General features: G+C 38.4%; 1 protein-coding gene across 4 annotated transcripts in view; it reads left to right on the top strand.

Moving 5' to 3' along the window:
* PRLR (prolactin receptor) overlaps positions 1–23,144 on the top strand; it is a 213,176-nt gene that overhangs the window by 115,300 nt on the left and 74,732 nt on the right. For all 4 annotated transcript variants that reach the window (XM_069096125.1, XM_069096123.1, XM_069096122.1 and 1 more), the window contains one exon: positions 22,152–22,216. The gene's annotated coding sequence lies outside the window, so the exon portion shown is untranslated. The remainder of the gene's footprint in view (positions 1–22,151; positions 22,217–23,144) is intronic.

The raw sequence follows: 23,144 nt of genomic DNA, 5'->3' as shown, positions 1-23,144 counted from the left end.
TATCTATCTATCTATCTATCTATCTATCTATCTATCTATCTATCTATCTAATCATATCTATGTGTGTGGGGGGTGTGTGTATACACACACACACACACACACACACACACACACACCCTTCTAAATAGAAGTAAGTTACACATGGTAGGTATTTTATAAATGTCAAATTGAACTGAATTTAAAATATGCACATATGTAGTATTATTATTGGTTCTGGGAACCATGCTGTCCCTCCCTCAATGTAATAACTAGGGTAATAAGTAGTACTTTAACAACTATTTACCTATATGTCTCTCTGTCTATCTACCAATGATCTACCAACCAAATCTCATTGAAATTCATTAAATGTTTCCAAAATGTATATCTTCTAGAATTTTGAAATGTAACCATTTTGTTTTTAAATGACCTAAACCATATAGCGAACTCAAGGCATAGCTTGATACATTTTAGTTACATGCACAATTCTGTCCAAATCAGTTAACCCATTCAAAAGTAGTGGAGAACAAATAGAAAAATGTGAAATCCTGAACAATCAGGTTGAAAGAGACCTTTTCATTCAATTATAATAGATATGGCTAGTATTATCCACTGATGATTCAAATGGCTGGAGGAACTACTCAATCCATTACGTAGACTATTTCCTTAGGGATGACTGACCCTTTGGTCCAAATTCCATCGCAAATTCATAATAATACTGACAAATTGGTATTAGACTTAGAAGGCCATTCATAACTCTCATAATTGTTTTAAAAGGATTGTTCTAGGCTGAGCAGTAAGAGGATCATAAACTGAAGCTAAAAGCATTTGGAGTAATAAGAGATTCAGAATAATTTTTCCTGCTTGTTTGATTGAATCAGAAGATTAATGAGCCAGTTTCTACCCAGTGCTATAGTGAATCATAAAGGACTATTTCTTGAATGTGCTTATGTAGTCCCCTAGTGGCTGGAAGGAATAAATGCTCCTAAGCAGCTGCAATCAAAACTTTACTACAGGTGCCCTTCAGAGTGGGAAGGAAGGGGATAAGAGGATAGAATATTCTTCTTAATTCTGTTTTGTGGGTAATTCGTGTTATTCCAAAAACTTTTAGAAGATATTCTGGATATCATCTAGTTCACCTGTCCCCAATTTCAACAGATAAAGAAACTGTAGCCCAAAGAGATAAGCCACCATGCCAAAGTCTATCCAGATAGTATCAGAAGTAGGATTCAAGCCCAGGTCTTCTGGTTTCAGAGAGAACACCATTTCTTTCATATCTACTTTCATATTTTAATCAATAGGGTATTTATAATTTTTTTAATTATTGCGGGGGGGAGCAGCTAGGTGGCGCAGTGAATAGAACACTGGCCCTGGAGTCAGGAGGACCTGAATTCAAATCTAGCTTCAGACACTTAACACTTACTAGCTGTGTGACCTTGGGCAAGTCACTTAACCCCAATTGCCCTCCAAAAAGCAAAAAAACAAACAAAAATATTATTGGGGTGGCTAGGTGGTGCAGTGAATAGAGCACCAGCCCTGCAGTCAGGAGGACCTGAGTTCAAATCTAGCCTCAGATACTTAACACATGCAAAAAAAAAAAAAAACCTAGCCACGTGACCTTGGGCAAGTCACTTAACCCCAACTGCCCTATCTTCCCCCTCCAAAAAAAAGCAAAAAAAATTATTGATGGTCTAACAGTGAATCATCCAGAGTCTTTATTCAGAATATGGTTTTACACAGAATAGTCTTTTTCTACCTATTTCTCTGTCTTGCTTCGTCTAGTTATCACTGTCTCCATGGCCTATAGGCAACCAACAGCCCTAGATATTAGGTACATTGGCCAAGTTAACCACACAGTAGGAGGCTGGTAGCATGGCTGAATTCCAGCATCCTTTGGAGGTCTGGAGGTCAATAACATACTATTCAATACTCATAAGTGTCTACTTCAGAACAAACAAGACCAGCAATAAGTCAGGGCCTGGTGAGTACCTTGGCTGCCTGCAGGTATGATCATAGGATCACCTGGGTAGAGTCATCCAAAATCCAAGCAAGTGGTCAAAAGCCAGGAGGTTAGCAAGTAGGACAGCAAAAAAGAACACATTAGAATTAAGTGAACCTTAAGCTCAGGCTTTGTGCTATCCCAGCTTTAGCTTCCTTTAATTCTTTCATAATCCTGTGGCAACCAATTCCTAGGTGAGACCAGTCTGTAAAGTAGCAGACCACAATTCCATGAGGCATATGGGAAACAAGAAGTTCCTGGTGGTAAACTTTGTCAATTTCTTTGTACCTCTCACCCTTTTTTCTTTTTCCTTCCTTCTTTTTTCCCTCTTTTCTTACTCTTCTTTCTCCCTCTATTGATTCTAATAAAAGACTGAAGTTATTTGTTGCTTTTATTGAATAGAATGGTATATTCTCTATTCTTAATCAAAAAGCAGATAGCAGTATTGCATATCTTAAATTCCTTTCTTAACTAAGAAAAAAATTACATTCCCTTTACTTATAATAGCAATAAAAGTAATCAGTAACTCCTAGAAAAATAATCATGAGGATAGAGGGCAGAAACAATACTTGTGATCTTACATGTTACATGGAGTACAGGTAATAAAGTGAGATGCATGTAATAGATATGGTAACATGACAAGGTAAATGTGTACTTATAGGTATCCCTAGCTGTGGTAGGATATAACTCATGACCAGGCTTCAGGAACAGAAGAATATACCTAGTTCAAAAGGAAGAAATTAAAAAGAAGTGGTAGGATATCATTGCATATCAAGTAGTGATTCATTCACCAGTGCAAAGATCCATGAATTTAGAAAAGGGAGAAGAGAGAAATGTGGTAGTAAACACTGAAATTTAGAAGATGAAAAAAAAACAGAAGGTATAATGTTGTGAGAGAATTTTCTAGGCCACCAGGTCAGCTGGAGATATTGGATGATACCTTTCAAACATAGATCTTATATCTGTCACAGATAAATAGCTACCTGTATGTTTACTGAAGGTGTCTTTGAAAAAAACCAGAACAGTTGACGGATTTTGGCTTTCCTTGCTTATAATTTCATTTTTCAGGAGGTAAAAGAAATAATGAGATAGATTTGCTATTTCTTGACCTAATTTTGACCAAGGAAAAATTGTTTGCTACTGTGGAAAAGATAAGAACCTTTTAAGGAAGTGATCATGCTGTCTCAGGATTTGTGGTAGTTAATGCCTGGCATGTCTCACATATAACTATATTTTTAGAAGAGAGAATTTCAAAAAGTTTTGAAATAGGTTAGAGAGACCTGAGGCTCTAAAAAGGAAATTGGCTAAAGAGGCTCTCAAGGAGGAAATTCTGGTAAGGTAGTCCCAAATAATGATAAGTAGGAATAAAAGTGACTAGATGCAAGATAGACAGGTGTTTAATAAATGTTTGGTGATTGATTGTCTAGTGAGTTCACAGAGAAATTCAAATTTGTAAAGGTTATATACATATATATATATATATATATACAAGAAGTAAAAGGGAGCACAGAAAGCTGAGAATGAACACAAGAGAATGGCAAGATCTTATAAGAATAGTGTCCCAAAAAAGTCCTTAAACAATTAAAGGGCTTTGGTAAAGCTGTGATGGGGGTAACAGAAAGATCAGAAAGTTTGCTTATGGTTGGTAAGAATAGAAGGAGGGTAATATAAGAAAAAGAGGAAGCAGAACTATTGAATTTATTTCTGTTTTCTTTACCAAAGAATAATGATCTTCAGATTGCAAAGGATAGAACAAAAAAAAAAAAACTACCAGACAATACAAACGCAAGAAAGCTCTTAGCTCCCCTCTTCCCAGATCCGAATAAACTACAATTTCGGTTAAAGAAAAAAAAATGTGGCTATTATAGCTGAGCCACAGTCACTGACTTTTTAAATAATTTTGGGAAATGGTAGTGGTATATCAGGACTGGAAAAGAGAAAATGTCACCCTGATTCTTTTAAAAGGAACAAAGGTAATTTGTTCTAACAATAGACTAGGGAGCCTGATTTCAATTCCTGGCAAAATTCTAGAATGCATTATTGAAAGGATGGTTTGTGAAAGTTTAGACAAGGAAGCAAAGATTGCAAAGTGATTGCAAAGAGCCAGCACACTTGCATCAAAAACAGGTCATGCCAGACTAATCTCATTTACATTTTTTTAAGCAAGGCTTCCAGATCATTAGATCAAGAAGAACACATAAGCTTTCAGTGAGGCATTTGACTAAGTCTCTTATGATAACTTTAGGGACAAGACAAAGATGTATAAGCTGGATTACAGTAGAAGTGGTTTTAATTAGAATTAGCTGAATAAATGTTCCCCAAATTAACAATTAATTGATTGATTTCAACTTTGAGGGGTCTTTAGTGGAGGGATATAAGGCTCTTTCTTTGGCTTTCTTATGTTCAACAGTTTTTATCAGTGACTTAAATAAATCTATTGATGACAAGCTCAAAGGAGTATATGGTACATTGGATGACAGAAATGGGATCCAAAAAGATCTTGACAGACTAGAAGGATAGACTGAATCTAATAAGAAGAAATTCAATTAGGATGTGGGAGAGAGTTATGGGGGAACAGGGGATGAAATGATAGTGATGATGCCCTCCCAAGAAAGGAAAAGAGTGTCAATGACACACTTTAAAATATAGTACACAGAAGAGAACAGAAGGAAGTTTGGGAGGGAACACAGACAAGCAGGGAAGTATCTGTGGTAAGGTGTAAAGTTTAGTACGTATTTTAAAAATGAATTGCATGTTAATAGAGACTCGTGACTTCATATTCTTTTATGTAAAAATGACCATTTTGTTGATGTCTGTCAGGTTTCTAATTTTTAAAAAATTTGATAGGGAGTAAAGCCTACATTTGGGCTTAAAAAACAATTTCAGGGAAGATACATCTAGATAACAGTTGATATGAAAATGCCTGGAATTTGTGAGCTACAATACTTAATATGAATCTGCAGTGTAAGATAGTAGCCAAAAGACTTAGCGAACTATTACCCCCTCCCCCCATTAACAACTGTGTATTGTACAGGTTATTAAAAGGTGACAGTCCTGCTGTGCTCTGCCCTGGTCAGACCCCAACTTTGAATTGGCAGTTAGTGGATAGAGCATTATATTCATTTTTTAGGCACCACATTTTTGGAAGCATATTAATAAACTGTCTTGTGATCAGAGAAAGGCTGGCCAAGATGGTGAAATAACCAGGGATGTTTAGCTTGGAGAATTAAAGATTTAGGGAGGTCATGATGGCTGTCTTCCTGAGCTCAAAGGATTTTCATGTGGAACAAAGATTAGACATGATCCCAAGAGGGACAAATTAGAACCAATGAGAAGTCACAGAAGCAAGTTTTAGCTTGATATATGGAAGGGGAGTGGGAAATCCCAGTAGTTAGACCTGTCCCAAAGTGTAAATAGCAATGTGAAGGCCTTCAGGTGGAAGCTAAATGACCCTTTGTCATGAGTTTTGTAAAGAGGATTAGCTCTGGGTCAGACTAGATCATCTCCAAGGACCTGGCAGGCTAATATACTGATACTGGAATAATTATCTCCATGATTAATGAACAAGTGTGACTATTCACAAGGGGTAGGAAGGAACAGAACTAAATAGTTAAATGACTTTGTTGTGTTAGTTTTTATCAGCAAAGCCTGGTCTGGAATGAGAATGCCACCACAACATAGTTCATGTAAACTCCAGAATTCCCAGCCAATCAGTCCCTCCCACACAATGGAAGAACACGAAGATAGAGTTCACCTTGACCTGCCTTACATTATCTGAGACTAACTATTCTCCTCACTCTTCTCACTCAAAATTTTTTTTTCCTTAGATCAAAAACAAAGAAATTCTGTGTATATGTGCTTCACATGAGATATTCCTTTCATGTCCATTTATCCTGAGATGTAATGATCACCACCAAATTTCAAGAGGTATCCCTATGGTGCAAAATCAGAAAAGCTTTATACTTGCAAAGTTTATATTCTTAGGTCAAAAAAATGGAAGATTTGGCCCTGTACCCAATGCTGTGAATGAGGTGATTTTCCACTACTACAATTGGAGGTATTTGCCTTTATGAGTGTGGAATATTCCATGTACACATACATCTGTAAGCTTTTGAATGGAATGTTCCAATATTTAATTCAGATGCCTTCTTCAATGGTTATTATTGTTTTTGAATAGTAAAAAACCTGACAACATAGATATCAGTTGTCATTTTGTTTAGCTCTGATATTGGTGGTACAGGAAGAAGGAACCATAGTGCTTAGAAAAATTGTATGTTCTAGTCTGGACCTGTGATTTCATTGGTTAGAGAATTCCCAGTGAGAAAACTCCCTCTACCAATGCAGATGACTCTGAAGCTCATAGTCTTGCTGAGTTGCCTCAGGCACCAAAAGGTTAGGTGACTTACCCACAGTCACATTGCCAATATATGGCAGAGTCATGTCTTAAACCTAGATCTTCTTGGCCCTGAGACCAGCTCTCTAGCCACACTGCCTCTGTTGAGAACATTAGGAGGGAATTAATTCATATGTTTGTTTTATTGTGCTAAGAAATGATCAAGTATCTTTTGTCCTCTGACTTGTGGGAACTCCTGATCTCATCAGATGATGGCTTATGGGCTTTCTTGGGCGATGATTTTGGCTTTGCACCTAGTGGGTAGAGCACTGGGTCTGGAGTCAAGAAGACCTGCATTCAAATCCAGCCTCAGACCCTCAGGAAGTCACTTACCCTCTGCTTGTCTCAGTTTCCTCATCTATAAAATGGGGATGATAATTGTCCCTACCTCCCAGGACTGCTGTGAGGATCAAATGAGATAACTGTAAAGCACTTAGCACATTATCTGATACGTGGTAAGCACTGCATAAATATTAGCTATTATTGTTATTAAATAGTTGAATATAACAAATCAGGTTATTTGTCACATCCCATTTTAGGACTCATTTAACTTTTTTTCAATTGAAAGTATAATACTGTGTTCCCTGAGGTTCCCAGGGAATGGAGAGGCAGAGAAAGTCAGGGGTCATAGTAGGTGGGGTGGTAGAGAGGTGAATGCCCCAAGCCCAGAAATAGAAACTATGTAAATTATTTTTCTTGATAAATAAAAGGAGTATATGCAATGTGAACACACACACATAATTGTGGTCACACATTTATATATACATATATACACACCCATATATACATACCTATAATCTTATATGTGGGTACATACATCTATGCATATATACATACACACATACATATATACACATAGATATACACACATCATCTCATTGATGTGGGCAGCTCCTTTATTGGAAGCCTCTCCCATGATACAATTGGCAACTTTTCTATAACATCATTTTGGGATATTGACTGAGGTCCTGAAAAGTAGAGTGAATTGTACTTATGTGTAAGAGATATGATTCGAACCCAGGTCTTTCTGACCTCTAGTCCAGACCTTTATCAACCACACCATGCTATAAGATTATACAACCAAATTGATTCAAAAAAATTTTAAGTTGCCACTATTTTTTAAACAAAGACTTTTATAAACTACCAACCAAAGACTAGAAAATTTTAAAAAGAACTAAATTGGAAAAAAAAAACTAGACCTCAGACAGCATCACAGAATCTCAGTTTTGGAAGAGACTGGGGAGTCTATATATTTAACTCAACCTTCACCCAAATAATAGCATCCTCTAAAATACCTGCCCCCCCTAATAAGTAGTCATTTAGCCTTCAGACAAAGCACTTCAAGGAGGAGGAATCCCCTCCTGAGGTGGCCCATTCTTCTTTTAGATAACTCTAATTGTTAGGAAATTTCCCCTTATATCAGACTGAAACTTCTGCTACCCACTTCTCTCAATTCTTCCTTCTTGGAACTTCTACTACCCACTTTTCTCAGTTTTTCCTTCTTGGGTCAAGAAAAAAAAGTTGAATCCTTGTTCTACATGAAAACCTTTCAGTTACTTAAGATTCACTATCATACTCCTCCCCACTCCTCCCCGATACACAAGTCTTTAATTCCAACCAGTCATCATGGGGCATGACCCAGAGAACCTTCTCCCATTCTGGTCACTGTCTCCTATAACACTCTCCAGGTTTCAAGAGTCCAGTCATCTTCCCAAAACAGGTACAGGTGGAAGGGAGGAAGTTCTTCATTTTATAGTGACCTTAGGAGCTCACTAAAGATTCAGTTTCTTCTATTCTTTTTTTATCCAATATGAGAACCAGGAAAGCATTTCTCATTTGTTGTGATGTATGGAGAGTGTGTGCAGATTGGAAGAGGTGGGGTGAGGGGAATAGGAATGAGGTTACCCCACACACCCCCAAAAATCATATTCAGGGACAAATCCACCACCCACATTGATCTGAAGAAAGCCCCATTACATTTGCCTAGATAATGAAACCAGACTTCTCACTCTACAGAACTTTTTCTTTGCTTTTTGGAGGCCAATTAGGGTTAAGTGACTTGCCCAAGGTCACATGGCTAGTGAGTGTTAAGTGTCTGAGTCCAGATTTGAACTCAGGTCCTCCTGACTCCAGGACAGGTACTCTATTCACTGTGCCACTTAGCCACCCTCTACAGAACTTTTGAGATACAAATTTGTTCCATTGAATTTGTGTAGAATATAGACAAGCAGCAGGGACCCTACAGCACAGGAGTTGACTTTCTGCCCCCACCCCTTCAAAGAGACAGATCCTGGCCAAGGTGAGTGAGGGGATGGAGAACTATTACCCAGGAGGAAAAACAGCCCAATGCAGCCTAATGAGGCAGTAGAGTCCCAGCAAATGTGGAGATAAATGTTCATTAAGAACAGATGGTCATCACACATGACACTCACTAAGCAAGGAATACAGACTCCTGGATTCCTTTCCCCACACCTGCTCCTCCCCTGTCCTATAGTTTTGACTCCACTGAAAGCACAGCTGTTTCCAATCTGGTTGTTTGCTTGTTTCAGGGGAACTGCAAAATAAAACCCACAAACAAACAACCCCTACAGCCGCAAAGTACACCCCCAGATCCCACGGATGTGGTTTAGCAGCTGAGGAAATGAAGTGTACATATGTGCTTTTGTTTTGTTTTGTTTTTAAGAGAGGCTCTTCTAAATCATAAGGCAAATATTAGTCTGCCTGAAGAGTCTGCTTGCCAAGGGATAATCAGCAAACACGTCGCTACTCATTAATGCTGCGCAAACTGGTCAGTAACAATGTTCAGAGCCAAGCACGAGCCCCACCAGGCACAGACAGAGAGCCTGGCAAACTCAGCCCCCTGCCCTCCTGAGTGTGGGCAAGAACACAGGTGGCACAGCTGCCTCGGCCTTACTGTCTGCCCCAGGGGAAATCACCATGTTTTTGTGTGCCCTGACTGAAAATTGAGCAAGATTTCCCTGGATCTCGGGTTCAGCACCTTTCTGGGTGAGTGCCAGGCCCTCATTGGGAAGTTGCTTCAGGAGGGGGATACTATTTGTATAAAGAATTCAGTTCCAACTCCCATCCCTTGCATTTTGGGTGCTTCTTACTTTTCTGAATCAAAGCCAAGTTTGGATGGGTAAAAGGAGGTGGGGAGTGGGAGAAAAGTTGGAACAGATTTCTTTGCTAGGGGTTGTTTGTTTTAGAGGGCACTGAACTTGTTCTCCAGAAGACCTGGTTCAAAACTAGCCTCAGACATTTACCAGCTGTGTGACTTTGGGCAAGCCACTAATCTTCAGTGCCCATTCTATAAAATTAGGGTTTTTTTAACTAATAGCATTTAAGGTTCTTTTCAGCTCTACATCTATGACCAGGCACCTAGAAAATGGAGGCACATCTTACTGACTCTGTAAAAGTCACCCTTACCTTACTAGAGGCTTCAACTATGGTCAAGTTGCCTGGAAATCTACCATGATTTCTGGGCTTCCAGTTCCAAATCCTCTTATCCTTGCCTGAAATGAATTGACCTTCCAAACCCTCACATTTATCAGTGGCCATAGCCCAGATCCTATTATCTTCATGTCATTTCTCTTTAACTTTCTGGGCTGAAGACAAGGAGAGCTGAGTAAGAGTTCCAAGAATTCTGCCCACATTACCCAATGCTGGGGTTCCCTGATGCCAAAACAAAATTTTCTGGTACTTAATTGGGGGAAGAGCAAATGACCAATGCGATGTCTAGTTAAGAATGAGAATCATCCTCTAAGTTGAGAATCTGAATTGTGATTTCAATTCAATGGTCTCATCTCTTTACTACATACCTGGCAAAGGGGCCTTCTGATCACTAAAACTGATCCTCATCACTCTGAGCTCTATTTGCTAGCTTTCCACATTTCAATCTGGTTGCTTCATAGTCTTTATTAATTAAAAAGTAAGAACAATGATCAGAAAATAAATTAATATTATCTATTAGCTCCTTGACTCCCACAGTAAATTTTTTTCATTGACCATTGACCAGGGCTTCCTTCAAAGCATGATGACATGACATGCAAAAGTGATTATTCCACACATCTACACCTTTATCCAGGACCATCCAGCCTCACCTGTTCACTTTTTTTTCCAAGGCAAATGGACCAAAGATTGAAACTGCTTTAGAGGATTTGTCCATGGTGCTCTGTTTGAAGCAATGGGGTGTTACTTACCAAAGAAGACATCAGAAACACACACTGCCTAGTTGCCGTATTTAGTGAATAAGAATTTAAGGAAATAAGTGTAAGATTATCAAACCAGATGTATTTGGTAAAAATAGAGAGCAAAAGGAAAATAACTAAACAGAGAGAAAAGATGATTTGTGGGAGAGTAAAGGAAAAGGAAAGAAGAAACAGAATGGAGGGAAAGAATGTCTTGGTTGTTTATTATTATTTATCAAAATGGTGAACTTAATGATTGGGAATTACTGGCAATGTAACAATTTGTATTATTATCATAATTACCGGTTGGATGAATAATGATGATAACAATACTTAGCACTTGTATCTTACTTTTTCAGTTTTCAAAGCACTCTTCATCTGGTTTCTTTTAAAAGTACAAAGGATCAGAACTCTCTCCCTTGCCCACCTTGGTTCTGCTCTCTTGTTGATTAGCTGCTTCAAAACATAGAAGGAGGAAAGTCCTGAAACTGGAGTTTTCGTCAAGAGATTAAGTCAGTGGAAAGAGGGTTGGACTTGGAAGCAGGCAAGATCTGGATTTGAATCTTGATTCCAATACTCAATAACCTGTGAGGCTGAGCAAGTCACTTGCCTTGTTCAAGCCTTAGTTTTATTGGGTTTTTTTCTTTTTTTTTTTAAGCAATCGGGGTTAAGTAACTTGCTCAAGGTTACACAGCCAGTTATTTCTGGGTGTGGTGCTAAGTATCTGAGCCCAGATTCGATCCCCAGGTCATCTCGACACTGGGGCTGGTGCTCTTACTAGCTGTGCTACCTGGCCACCCCAGTTTTATTGTTTTTAAATGGAGGAATCGAGCATACTTGTATTACCTACCTCAAAAAGTCATTATAAAGAAAGCACTTTGCAAATCTTAAATAGCCATAAAAAAAACTGAGTTGTTTCTGTTGTTATGCCAAGGACCAAGAACACAGTCTCTAAATTTCCAAAGGGAAGCAATTTAGAGAGGCAAGCCCGGTTGAGAACATGGATCTCCATAGCTAATATGCAATGGTTTTCATTGAATGAACCTTCTTTTCAAAGGGCCAAGCCCTACTGCTTCAGCATCCTTACTGACTCATACATTCTCCTTTAGTCTTTGATTAAGGGTATTCATTTACCTACCTCAAAGGGTTATTGTGAAGAAAGCACTTTGGCACATCTTAAATAGCCGTGGAAAGCTGAGTTATTATTGTTGTTGCTGTTATTGTTATTATTATTACTATCATCATCATTATTATGAAAAATGCCAAGAAAATAATCTCTAAATTTCCAAAGAGCAACAGTTTCAAGAGGCAGGCAGGGTAGAGAACATAGATCCCCGTAGCTAATATGCAATGATTTCCATTGAATGAAACTTCTTTTTTTTTTTTAATAAAGCAATCGGGGTTAAGTAACTTGCTCAAGGTTACACGACCAGTTGAATGAAACTTCTAATCAAAGGGTCATTACCTACTGTTTCAAGCATCCTTACTGACTCATACCTTCTCATTCAGGTCTTTGATTAAGAGTATTCATGTGCAATTTCATGGAGTAGAGAACAGCAGGGCAGTAGGGAAAGGGAAAAGAATTGGAAGGAGGACAATGTGGGTCATGAAATAGGTCCTGGGGCTAAAGTTTAGTCAGCACCTACTCAGGGTAGCCAAACCTATTCCAATCTTGCCTAAATATGAGCCTACAAGTGTTTTCAAGCACTGTTTCCCCTATTGTGTCCTGAGAAACCAGGGACTCTGTACCCTATGAATAAAACCTTCATGGGAAAGTGTAGATGCTAGTGAACCTCCTAATACACATAAAAATAATAATAATACTTAACATTTATATAACACCTATTATGTTGTCAAACACTGTGCTAAGTGCTTTATAAATATTATCTCATTTGACAACATTCCATCTCCCACCTTAGTGCCTTACTAAAAGCTGTTTCCTTCATGACTAGAATGCTGTCCCTCTTCACCTCTACATGATAGCATCCCTAACTTCCTTTAAACCACAGTTGAATTGTTGCTTTCTTTAAGAGACCTTTCCTGATCTCAATGCACCCTCCAGATGCTAGTGTTCCCCTTGCCATCTCTGAAATTACTTGTATTTTTGCTGTTATTTAGTCATCTTTCAGTCACATCTAACTCTTGTGACCTCGTTTGGGGTTTTCTTGGAAAAAGATACTGAAGTGATTTGTCACTTCCTTCTTCAACTCATTTTACAGATAAGGCAAATAGGGTTAAGTGACTTGCCCAGGGTCACACAGCTTATTGTCTAAGGTCAGATCTGAACTCAGGTCTTCTTGACTCCAGGTCTAACCCTCTATCCACTGTGCTACCTACCTGTCCTTAAAATGCAAATATTTGTATTGGTTTTGTGCATATCATGTACAAGTCAACAAGTAAGTCAGTGGATGCAAAGGCAGAATGGAGAAGTGTATAGATAATTAGTCTGAGACAAAGACCTGAGTCTAAGGACTATAAATAATATGCTCACACTCACACACACACTCACATACACAAAGTTGTTAATTTCTAGTGGTATAGAGGGAATTCAAATGACATCACAGGTCTGCTTCCCAAAAACATACATATGTACATATACACTTATCTGAGGTTTCCATCCAGTAGGATATAATAAACTCACTGAAGGCAGGGACTGTTTTGTTCTGTCTTTGTTTTCTAAGGACCTAAATCAGACTCCTAGCCAGCGATTGTCATTGCTAAGTTAGTTCTTAGACAAATAAAATTAGGTTGAATATGAGGATTTACTTCTCTCAAAGCTTGAGGAACATTGATATAGAGACATGCATGAGAGCTCATTGGATAAATAAGCCCAAGGATGGACAAAGCAGACCTTATATCTTTAGAGCAATTTCCTCTCACCCCTCCATCCCCTTCCTTCCCGGCTCAGGATACCTATGTCAGCCAAAATAATAGCTAACCATGATATGAGAAAGGAATTTCATAAGTAAATAGATTGTAAATACAATAAGATAGGAGAATTTCAAAGTGTCATTTGAAATTATAGATCCAGGATGTCTGTGTTTCTTTTACCACTATTAACATGACATAATATAACATAAGAAAAATCTCATTATTCAACTAAGTGTCTGGTTCAAGGTGCCTTGTCCTTGGTAGTCATAAATAGAAGAATGCTCCTGTTCAGCTTCATCTGGCCTTGTACTTGTTGACACAGGAAGGGACATTTTGAGTTCACTCAGAAAGCAAAGCATATCTGTTATGCCAGAGCACAAAAAGCATTATGATAGGTTAAGTTCAGAGTGGGCCAAAACTCCTCTCCTGATTGGTCAATTCAGGTTTTGGGTCTTTCTCAGGTCTTGGCAGGTTCAAAATTATTTTGGGGAGGGGTCTATACCACCTAACTCAAAGGTTATCTACATTTTCTTATTTTTCTTGGAATATGAGCATTTGAGGGTTTTTTTTAAGTTAACTTATTTATTTTTAGTTTTCAACATTCACTGTCCCTCTCCCCTCTCTCTTCTCTCCTGTTCCTCTTCCCTCCCCAAGACCGAATGCAATGCAATATAAACTCCACACTTACATTCCCATTAAACATACTTTCACATTAGTCATGTTGTATAGAAGAACCAAAACAAATAGGGGGAACCACGAGAAAGAAAAAAAATTTTTTAAGAAAGAAAGAAAATAATCTGCTGTGTTCTGTATTCAGACTCCATAGTTCTTTCTCTGGAGGTGGATGGCATTTTCCATCATGAGTCCTTTGGAATTGTTGTAGGTTCTTTCTCGCATTCATCACACACTGTGGCTATTACTGTGTACAGTGTTCTCCTAGTTCTGTTCATTTCACTCAGAATCAGTTCATATGTCTTTCCAGGTTTTTCTGAAGTCTGCCTGTTCATCATTTCTTATAGCACAATAGTATTCCATTACATTCATATACCACAACATGTTGAGTTATTCCCCAATTTATGGGAATCCCCTCAATTTCTAGTCCTTGGCCACCACAGAAAAAGCTGCTATAAATATTTTTGTACATGTAGGTCCTTTTCCCGGAATATGAGTGTTTTGAACTTGATATATTAATTAGCCTTCAACCCTGGATACTAAGACCAGGAACTATTCCGTTTTTACACTTTGAAAGGTATTCTTGGCTTCAGATTACTGAGAACATAATAATCTGCTATTTTAATTAAAACTATGTTATTTTACTTTCTTATAGCATTAGTGACCTCATATACTTAATCATACGCTTTTATTGAAACTGTTTTATGAGGATTTGAGGGTCAGGGTTAGGTTAGCTTTAAAGAAAGTACTTAGTACTGCAATCAACTGGGAATTACTTTAAAAAAAAATAAACTTAAAATCATGGACAGCTCCTTTCTTAAGAGAAAAGAGTTTTCTCTTAAACAAGTAAAGTACTTCCTGTTGCCATGCCTCCTGACCCTTCTTGTGAAGTGGAGCTGAGTTCATGGCAGCAAAGTCAGCATAATCAAAAAGTTTGAGTGTCTAGGACCATTTACTAGAACCATTTTGGTACGGTATTTGGCTAATATTGCCAGAACCAATAGCCATCTTTTGGTGACCAGTAGGTCCTGGCTGTAGCAATAGACTGGAATGACCTAACCATTTGATTATTCCTATCTGCTATCAAGCATGGAAAATCCAGCCTGAAAAGATTTCCATCCTTTTATGTGGTCAGGAATACATTTCCTTTCCATCTATCCCAAGTGTTATCAGGCAATTGTAGAGATGGGCTATGGCTTATGGAAAAGACCCAGGATCGTATCATGAGGTGCATTAGAACCCCTTTTCCCATCTGGAGGAGTACAAACAAGATCCCTGCTCCAATTATGGAGAGTAATTCTCAGGCAGTCAATTTGAGCCAAAAGAATAGTGAAGAGCTCGGAATCATAAGAACTGGGTTCTACCAGTGCCTTGTCACCCTGAAAATACTTTACCAGACCCTTCCTGCTATTGAGAGGACCAAAGAGTTCTGGATGGATAAGGTTAGAAGGAAAAATAGAGAATGTTTTGTAGCTAAGAAAACTAAGGCCAAAAGGCATAAAATGACTTACAGTATAGTAAGTTATAGTATTAGTAGAGGCAGCTAGGTAGTACAATGGACAGAACTCTGGTCTTAGAGGCAGGAAGACCTGAGATCAAAACTGACCCCAGATACTTACTAATTGAGCTGTGTAACTCTGAGCAAGTAATTTAATTTCTGTTTGCTCAGTTTTCTCAACTTTAAAATGGGAATAATAATAGTATCTACTTCCTAGGGTTATTGTGAGGATCAAATAAGATAATATTTGAAAAGCACTTAGTACAATACCTAGCATAGAGTAGGTGCTATATAAACGTTTATTCCCTACTCCCCCCTTATAAAATTGTGCTTTGACAAGCCAAAGCCACCATTCAAATGCAAGGTCAACAGTTGCCTTTAATCAACCAGCTAATTCAAATAACCATATCATGTAGTGGGAGGTACACTTGGCAGCCATAGTGAGGAAACACCTATGTCTGAATCTTAACATCAACACCAATTACTATGTAATAAAACAGGTATGATAATAGCCCCAACCTCTCAGTAATATTGGGAAGACCAAATGAGATAATGTGTGCAAATTCATTTGAAAATCTTCAAGCACTTGTTATGATCAATTATGATCAATATTGATTATTGATAGGTTACGATCAATCACTATTGTAGTTTTCAGTCCCCTGATCCAACTTTGGTTTTAACTCTCCCCTCTAGAAGATGTTCCATGCTATATACATCATCCAGAACTGGTCATCGGGGGTGGCCAGGTGGCTCAGTGAGTAAGAGCACCGGCCCCAGTGTTGGGATGACCTGGGGATCTAATCTGGGCTCAGACACTTAGCACCACACCCAGAAATAACTGGCCGTGTAACCTTGAGCAAGTTACTTAACCCCAATTGCTTTTAAAAAAAAAAGAATTGGTCATCAGAAATGCCATAGACCTAAGGTCAGATGATGTACTACACTGAGGACTGGAGGAGTTTGGGGATGAATATTAAGAATGGCATGGGAGCTGGGGAGGCGAGGTGACTCAGCGAGTAAGAGCACCAGCTCCAGGGATGACCTGGATCAAATCTGGGCTCAGGTTCTCAGCACCACACCCAGAAATAACTGGCCGTGTAACCTTGAGCAAGTTACTTAACCCCGATTGCTTAAAAAAAAAAAAGAATGGCATGGGATTCCCAAATTTTCTCAGTAGATTCCTGTAGGAATGAATAAAGTTGGAAGTAGTAGCTTATCATTTAAATAGCAATGGTAACGCTTCCGTCTTTCGTCTCTGACTTCTCTCTACATCCAGAGACATAAATCATTTGTACTCTCTCTGCACCACCTCAGTCATACAACCACTGAGTGATGCTAGTCCTTCCTCCATCATCTCTCCAAGGCTTCATTTTTCCTTCCCTTTCCCACATGCTGAACTATTGTCTTTGAACACCTAGCTCAAGTTTCATCTCCTAACCTGCAGTCCATGAATTTTGTCCTGCTTCAAGGCCCTGGACAGCTAAAAACTTCTTTTTATTTTTTCCCCATCCCTCAAAGGAGAGTCTCAACATCAAGTCTGCACCATTCACTCATGGTTTTAAAGCTTTACCACAGTCCACTACTATCCATGCTAACTCCTTCTCTCTCCTAGTTCCCTTCCATTCCTTGTGTTTTCATCCAATGAAGCTTCTGTAGGTTTCTTTCCATAACTTCTTATTTATTGCCCTCCCTTCGATTACAAAAATCTTCTTTATTCACGTCCAGCCATCTCTTCCTTCACTTCTTGAAGGAAGAACTTCTTGAGAAGAAGGGAAGAAAAGTAGTCATTTGTCCATATTGGCTTCATGAAGACATCAATAGTACATGACCTGTTCTATACCATCTGACCTTTTGCAGGCCACTGCCCATCAACTATCAAAATGATCCAATGGTAATCGATCTTTATTGGCAATATAATAGTTTTTTTTTTTTTACTTCAAGTTAGACAAATGTTTACCCACTATAGCTTATAATCGATTTTAATTAGACTCCTAGCAGGTCACTTAACTCAAGGTTTTCTGTATTTTCCTGTTTTTCTTAAAATATTTTCCAATTCCTGTATAAAGTCCTAGAAGAGGAGACTATCTCAGCTTTGTATTTGTGTCCCCATTACCTATCAAAGTGCCTGGAATGTAATTGGCACATAATGCTCTTGGGCAGTAGTCTGCTGTGTTATAATATACCCACTAAAGTCCAAAAAAAATACACTTGGTAATTCATTTTATCCCAGCCCTTTGACAGAGCTGTTATTTTAGCAAAGTGAATGTTCCCTATGATGTTTCAGATTGCAACCTCATCCTGTGTAATGCTTATCCATGTACTTTTGTGATATCTTCCAAAGTGGAGCTAGCCAACATGCCAGAGACCTTCCCATAAAATTCATACTGCTATTCAGCACATAAAACATTCTTCTCTTCTTCCTCACTCTCACTATTGAAGAACCTACCTGCTTTTCCCATCACATATAATTTTTTATATCAGCAATATGATGCTTCCTATGTACCCTTAATATATGTCTTTCCAAAGCTCTTGGAGTGACATAACATTTTGCTTCTTTGGACATGCATGGCAGTATATTATTCACAACTTCATACTATCCTTCAATGAATATCAGTGTCTACAAGAAATGTTTTTATTTTAGGGAAACTGGGGTGAGGGGGGAGGACAGGAATAATCAAAAGCACTAAATATAAAAGAAAAGAATTCTCAAAATGCAAAAAAAAATTGAGATTGATATTAACCAAATTCTACAAAAAGACATTTGGGATGTTATGATATACTTCAAGGATTGTGATTTCATCTGTTATTGGTGTGGGTATTTCCTCCAGCAATATAGATCTCAGACACAGTATTTATCAGCCTGAAATCAACCAATGATCCTCCCTTCACTAGACTGGTCCTCAGAGGAGAGATACACAGTCCATCAAAGGTCCCCTCCTAGGTCAGAAGCCATCCTAACAGCAGTAGGACCTGTCAGAACCTGTGTTCTACTAGCATATCCCCTGAAAATTCACAATCACTTCTATACACTGATGAAACATTAGAGTAGGATTGACAATATATGTGATGCTTATATCATGAAGAATGAATTCTAATTGCTTCCCTTCTAGCATTTTAGCAAATAGAATATTGTCATATTTCCCATGAATTCAATTCAACAAGCATTTTCCCTAAATTTAATTTTATTATTTTTTTCTAATTAACAATCATTTATTTGTTCTCCCTCCCACCCCATTAAACAAGTAAAAAAAAAAAGAAAAGTCTCACATCAAACAAAACAAATTCCCTCATTGGCTATATCCCAAAATGTATATCTCATTCTGCATTTTGACTCTGTCATCTCTCTGTCAAGAGGGGGCTAACAAAATCCATCTTCAGGCCTCTGTAATTATGACTCATTGTTGAATTAAACAGAGTTCTAAAGTCTTTCAAAGTGTTTTTTTAAATAATGTTGTCATTGTATGAATTCTTCTGGTTCTGCTCACTTCAGTCTGCATCAGTTCATAGAAGTCTTTCAAGTTTCTTTTGAAACTGTATATTTTGCCATTTCTTATGGTATAGTAATATTCATAAGATTTGTTTAGCCATTTCTCAATAGATTGGCATTCCCTTTGGTTTTACTACTACAAAAAAATCTGCTCTAAATATTTTTGTACATTTGGGTCCTTTTCCTCTTTCTTTGATCTCTTTGGAGTATACAGGTCTAGTGGTGGTATTGCTGAGTCAAAGAGTATGCACAGTTTAATGACTTTGGGGACTTAGTTCCAAATTATTTTCCAGAATGGCTTGATTAGTTCACAGTTCTACCAACAGGACTTTGTCCCAATCCTAGCTCTGCCACATGGGCAAGCAACATCATGGTCCTGTCTTCATCATGCCAGTTGCATGAGATAATCTCTAGGTTCCTTTACAGCTCTAAAACTATAATTTGGTGCTTTTTCACCTTTCTACCCTGCCAAGTAGGTTGGTTCAAACCACTGATTATCAGTTAATAGATAAGTATGTATATATACATCTATAAATACATATATATGCTTATACATATACATACATACATATACACATATGGAGGCATGTCCTCTGTACCTTCATTGTCATATAGAGCAGTGGTGTCGAACTCAAATAGAAATGGTGGTGACTAAACCATACATAAGGATCCCTACTGCCAGATATTGACTTAGAAGACCACAGATTAGCATTATCTATGTTCCACTGTATTTTTGTTTATTTTTTAATATTTTCCAATTATGTTTTTTTAAATTTTTACTTTTATTAAACTTGTACCATTTTAATCTTGTTCAGACTCCACTCCAGAGTACTGTGGACTAGGGCCAGGGAGAGTATTTGTCACCTCTGGTAGAGAGAATACAAAAGAAACAAAAGACACCCTCTTTGCCCTCAATTTAAAAATCTGTTGGGAAGATCAAGAGCAAGCTAGTGTATAATCAAGTGGCAAACTTTTTTTTAATAAGTACACAGGAGTCCAGCTTAAACAGAGAGTTAAAATAATCCTAGTTAATGAATTTGCTAAGGGAACACTTGTCATGTTTAAGGACTGTTGGTTTCAAAAGCTTTATGTTAATTCCAAATGCAAATTTAAGGATAACCTGGTACCCTGGTGTTTACTTTCTAAATAAGCAGTTTCAGACACAGTTAAATGCAGACTAAAAAAATTCTATTTTTAGATACAAGTATATTTTCATGCTTGCTAGTGTCATGGCTGAAACATTGATCTTTGATTCAGAAAAGACCTTGGTTTGAATCTCAGTTCTGACACATTCAATTCAACAAGTATTATTAGGTGCCTATTATGTGCCAGCACTAAGCTAACAATAGAAACAAAAATAAAAAAAATTCCCTGCCATCAAGGAGTTTGCATTGGAAATAACATGCACTCAGATCAATATAAACTATATACAAAGGAATCTGGGAGACCCACTGGAAGGACAGGGAAAAACCTAGCACTGGAAGTGGCACTTAAAAACTGAGCCTGCAAAGAGGCTCAGGGTTCTGAGAATAAGAGGTAAGGAGGGCATTGAGGGTCAAGTCTATACACAGAGAAGGAGGTGGGAAATGAATGGGGAACAGTAAGTAAGTTGGTTTGGCTGGACCACTGAATGTATGGAAAGGAATAATACACAATAAGCTTGTAAAAGTGAGTCTGATCCAGATTATAAAGGACTTGAGTATCAAACAGAATAATTTGAATTTATCCTAGAAGGAACAATGGTTTCTCGAGCAGGAGAGTGTCATGATCAGACTTTGACTTAAGGAATATCAATTTGGCAGCTGAGGATGAATTGGAAAGAGGAAAGACTTAAGGTAGGGAGCCCAACTGGATGGCTCTTACAATTAATAGTCTAACCAAAAGTCAATGAGGTTCTGAATCAGAATAGTAGCCATGTATGTAGAAAGAAGGGGGTAGAGAGATTCAGGAGAGAGGCTGTAGAGTAGACAAGGACATAGCAGCTGAGGGAATGAAGGGGGTGATTGAGGAAGAAGAGGGGAGGATGACTCCTAGGTGATGATCCTGGGAGATTAGTATTAGTGGCTGTGTCCTCTACCAAAATAGGGAAGTTAGGAAGAGAGGGGAGTATTTGACCTATGGCAAGGTCTTTATCCTTTCTGTGACTCTTTTTTCCTCACCTGTAAAACTGATGCAAAATTGTTTGTACCGTGTAATAGCTATAATAATAATTGATAGCTGTTGATGGTATAGCAACTTAAAATTTACTAAGAGTTGCAAATACAATAGCTAATTTGGGGCTTTATTACATTCTGAGAGAGCTCATACTTGATGAACCTTAAATCATTATATATATATATATATTTGAATTGTTGCTATTATTCTTATCTTATAGTTCTTGAAATAGGTGAAGAATCAATATGCTTTTGGGAGTAGAAGTATTAATGCAGATATTAAGCACTCTTTAAGACCATGAAAAATGATAAGCTTGAAGTACACAGTGAATAGATAACTATTGAATGAATGAAAAGATTAACCTTTCCTGAGAGGAAGAGGCTGAGAGCAGCTGAAATACCATAATACTCAGCACTCCCGAAGGTTAGCTCCAGATTACAGCCAGTTCCTCCCCCACCCATATTTCCAGCTTGGAATTGTTTTGCCATGAAGGACATGTAATAACACTGTAGTATCAAATCAGGGGTCTCTTGTAAAATGGCATGCCATTTTGTCTGCTTTGGACCCAAACTTAATCTGGTCAGTTAATCGTATCAAAGACCCCCCAACACCAAATTTATTTCAAATTTATTCAGCAAGAATATTGTTAAACCATATCACTGAACCTGGTCTCTTTTCAACAAGCATCTATTAAGTGCTTCCTGTGTGCCAGGCAGTATGTTAAGAACTGAAGATACAAAGACAAAAGCCATTCCAGTGCTCAAGGAGTTCTCATGCCCCTCTCATGAGTGAGAGATCTGGTAAAACCATGATGAGTCTGCTTTACTCCACAATGCTGCAGAGACCGACCAATGTGAAAGCTATTGATGCAAAGAGTTTCTGTCCATGCTAAAATGAGCCCTTTCCTCTTACAGCTAACCAACTGATCTCCTGTTCATGGAGGAGAACACCAAGGATGCTACACAAGCCAACCCAGAAGGTAAGGTGTGCACTCTTCTTCTTCCCTACCCCGTTCTGTCATTAGATCATGCATTCCTTTCCATCCTCTCCTTGTCCATCTACCTGACAGATCGCCTTTCTGTCCAGACTAGAGACTAGCAATATCACAAGTACTGATGTTTACCATAGTCCCCCAAACATCCTCTATTGCTCTCCTTACAATTCCCCAGGGTGTTCCTCATCTCCACAGCCTGCCTTACCTCAGAAAGTCTGACCTGTGCACCCTTCTCTGGCCTTCATAATGTGCTCCTACCCATCTCTCGGGCAACTTCCAGTAAACCCCTGCTCTTGCTCCCTGTCATGCCCCTTTGTCTCCCACTTCAATCCATGGAGTAATAGAAACACAGACTCTCAGGGTAGAAGGGGGCTTGGAGGCCATCCCATCCAACCCATACCTGAGCAACAACCCCTCTAAGACACACTCAAGTGGTCATTCAGTTCAACAAACGTTAAGCTTTTTACTTTAATTTTATTTTTTCCATTAGTGAAAATCTACTTTCTCTCCACCTCCTCCCCCACCCCAATTAAAACAAACCAAAACAAAACCCCTGTAACAAATATGTATACTCAAACAAAGCAAATTCTCACACAGTCCATGTCCAAATAGTAAACGTCTCAGTAAATGCCACGAGTCTATCACCATGCTATCTGATGCATAGTATAGTTCATCATAAGTCCTCTGGAATTGTGCTTGGTCATTGTGTTGATCAATCAGAGTTCTTTCAAAGCTTTTTTTCTCCCTAACAAATATTGGTTAAAGCCCTCCTATGTGTAATATACTGTGCTGAACACTGGGGACGGGGGGGGGGGAGCACACGTCTGAGGGGGGGGGGGGGAGAGAGGGAGGGGGGGGGAGAGGGGGAGAGGGAGTAGAAGACCCAACCGAAGCGCAGAGAGGCGGTCTAGGG

This window comes from Petaurus breviceps, unplaced genomic scaffold, assembly GCF_028583685.1.
Source record: "Petaurus breviceps papuanus isolate PSGF00001 unplaced genomic scaffold, PetGlider_PUasm1.0 229, whole genome shotgun sequence".
NCBI classification, from domain to species: domain Eukaryota; kingdom Metazoa; phylum Chordata; class Mammalia; order Diprotodontia; family Petauridae; genus Petaurus; species Petaurus breviceps.
Note: the sequence above shows the minus strand (reverse complement) of the source record. Positions and strands in the feature narration are given on the sequence as shown.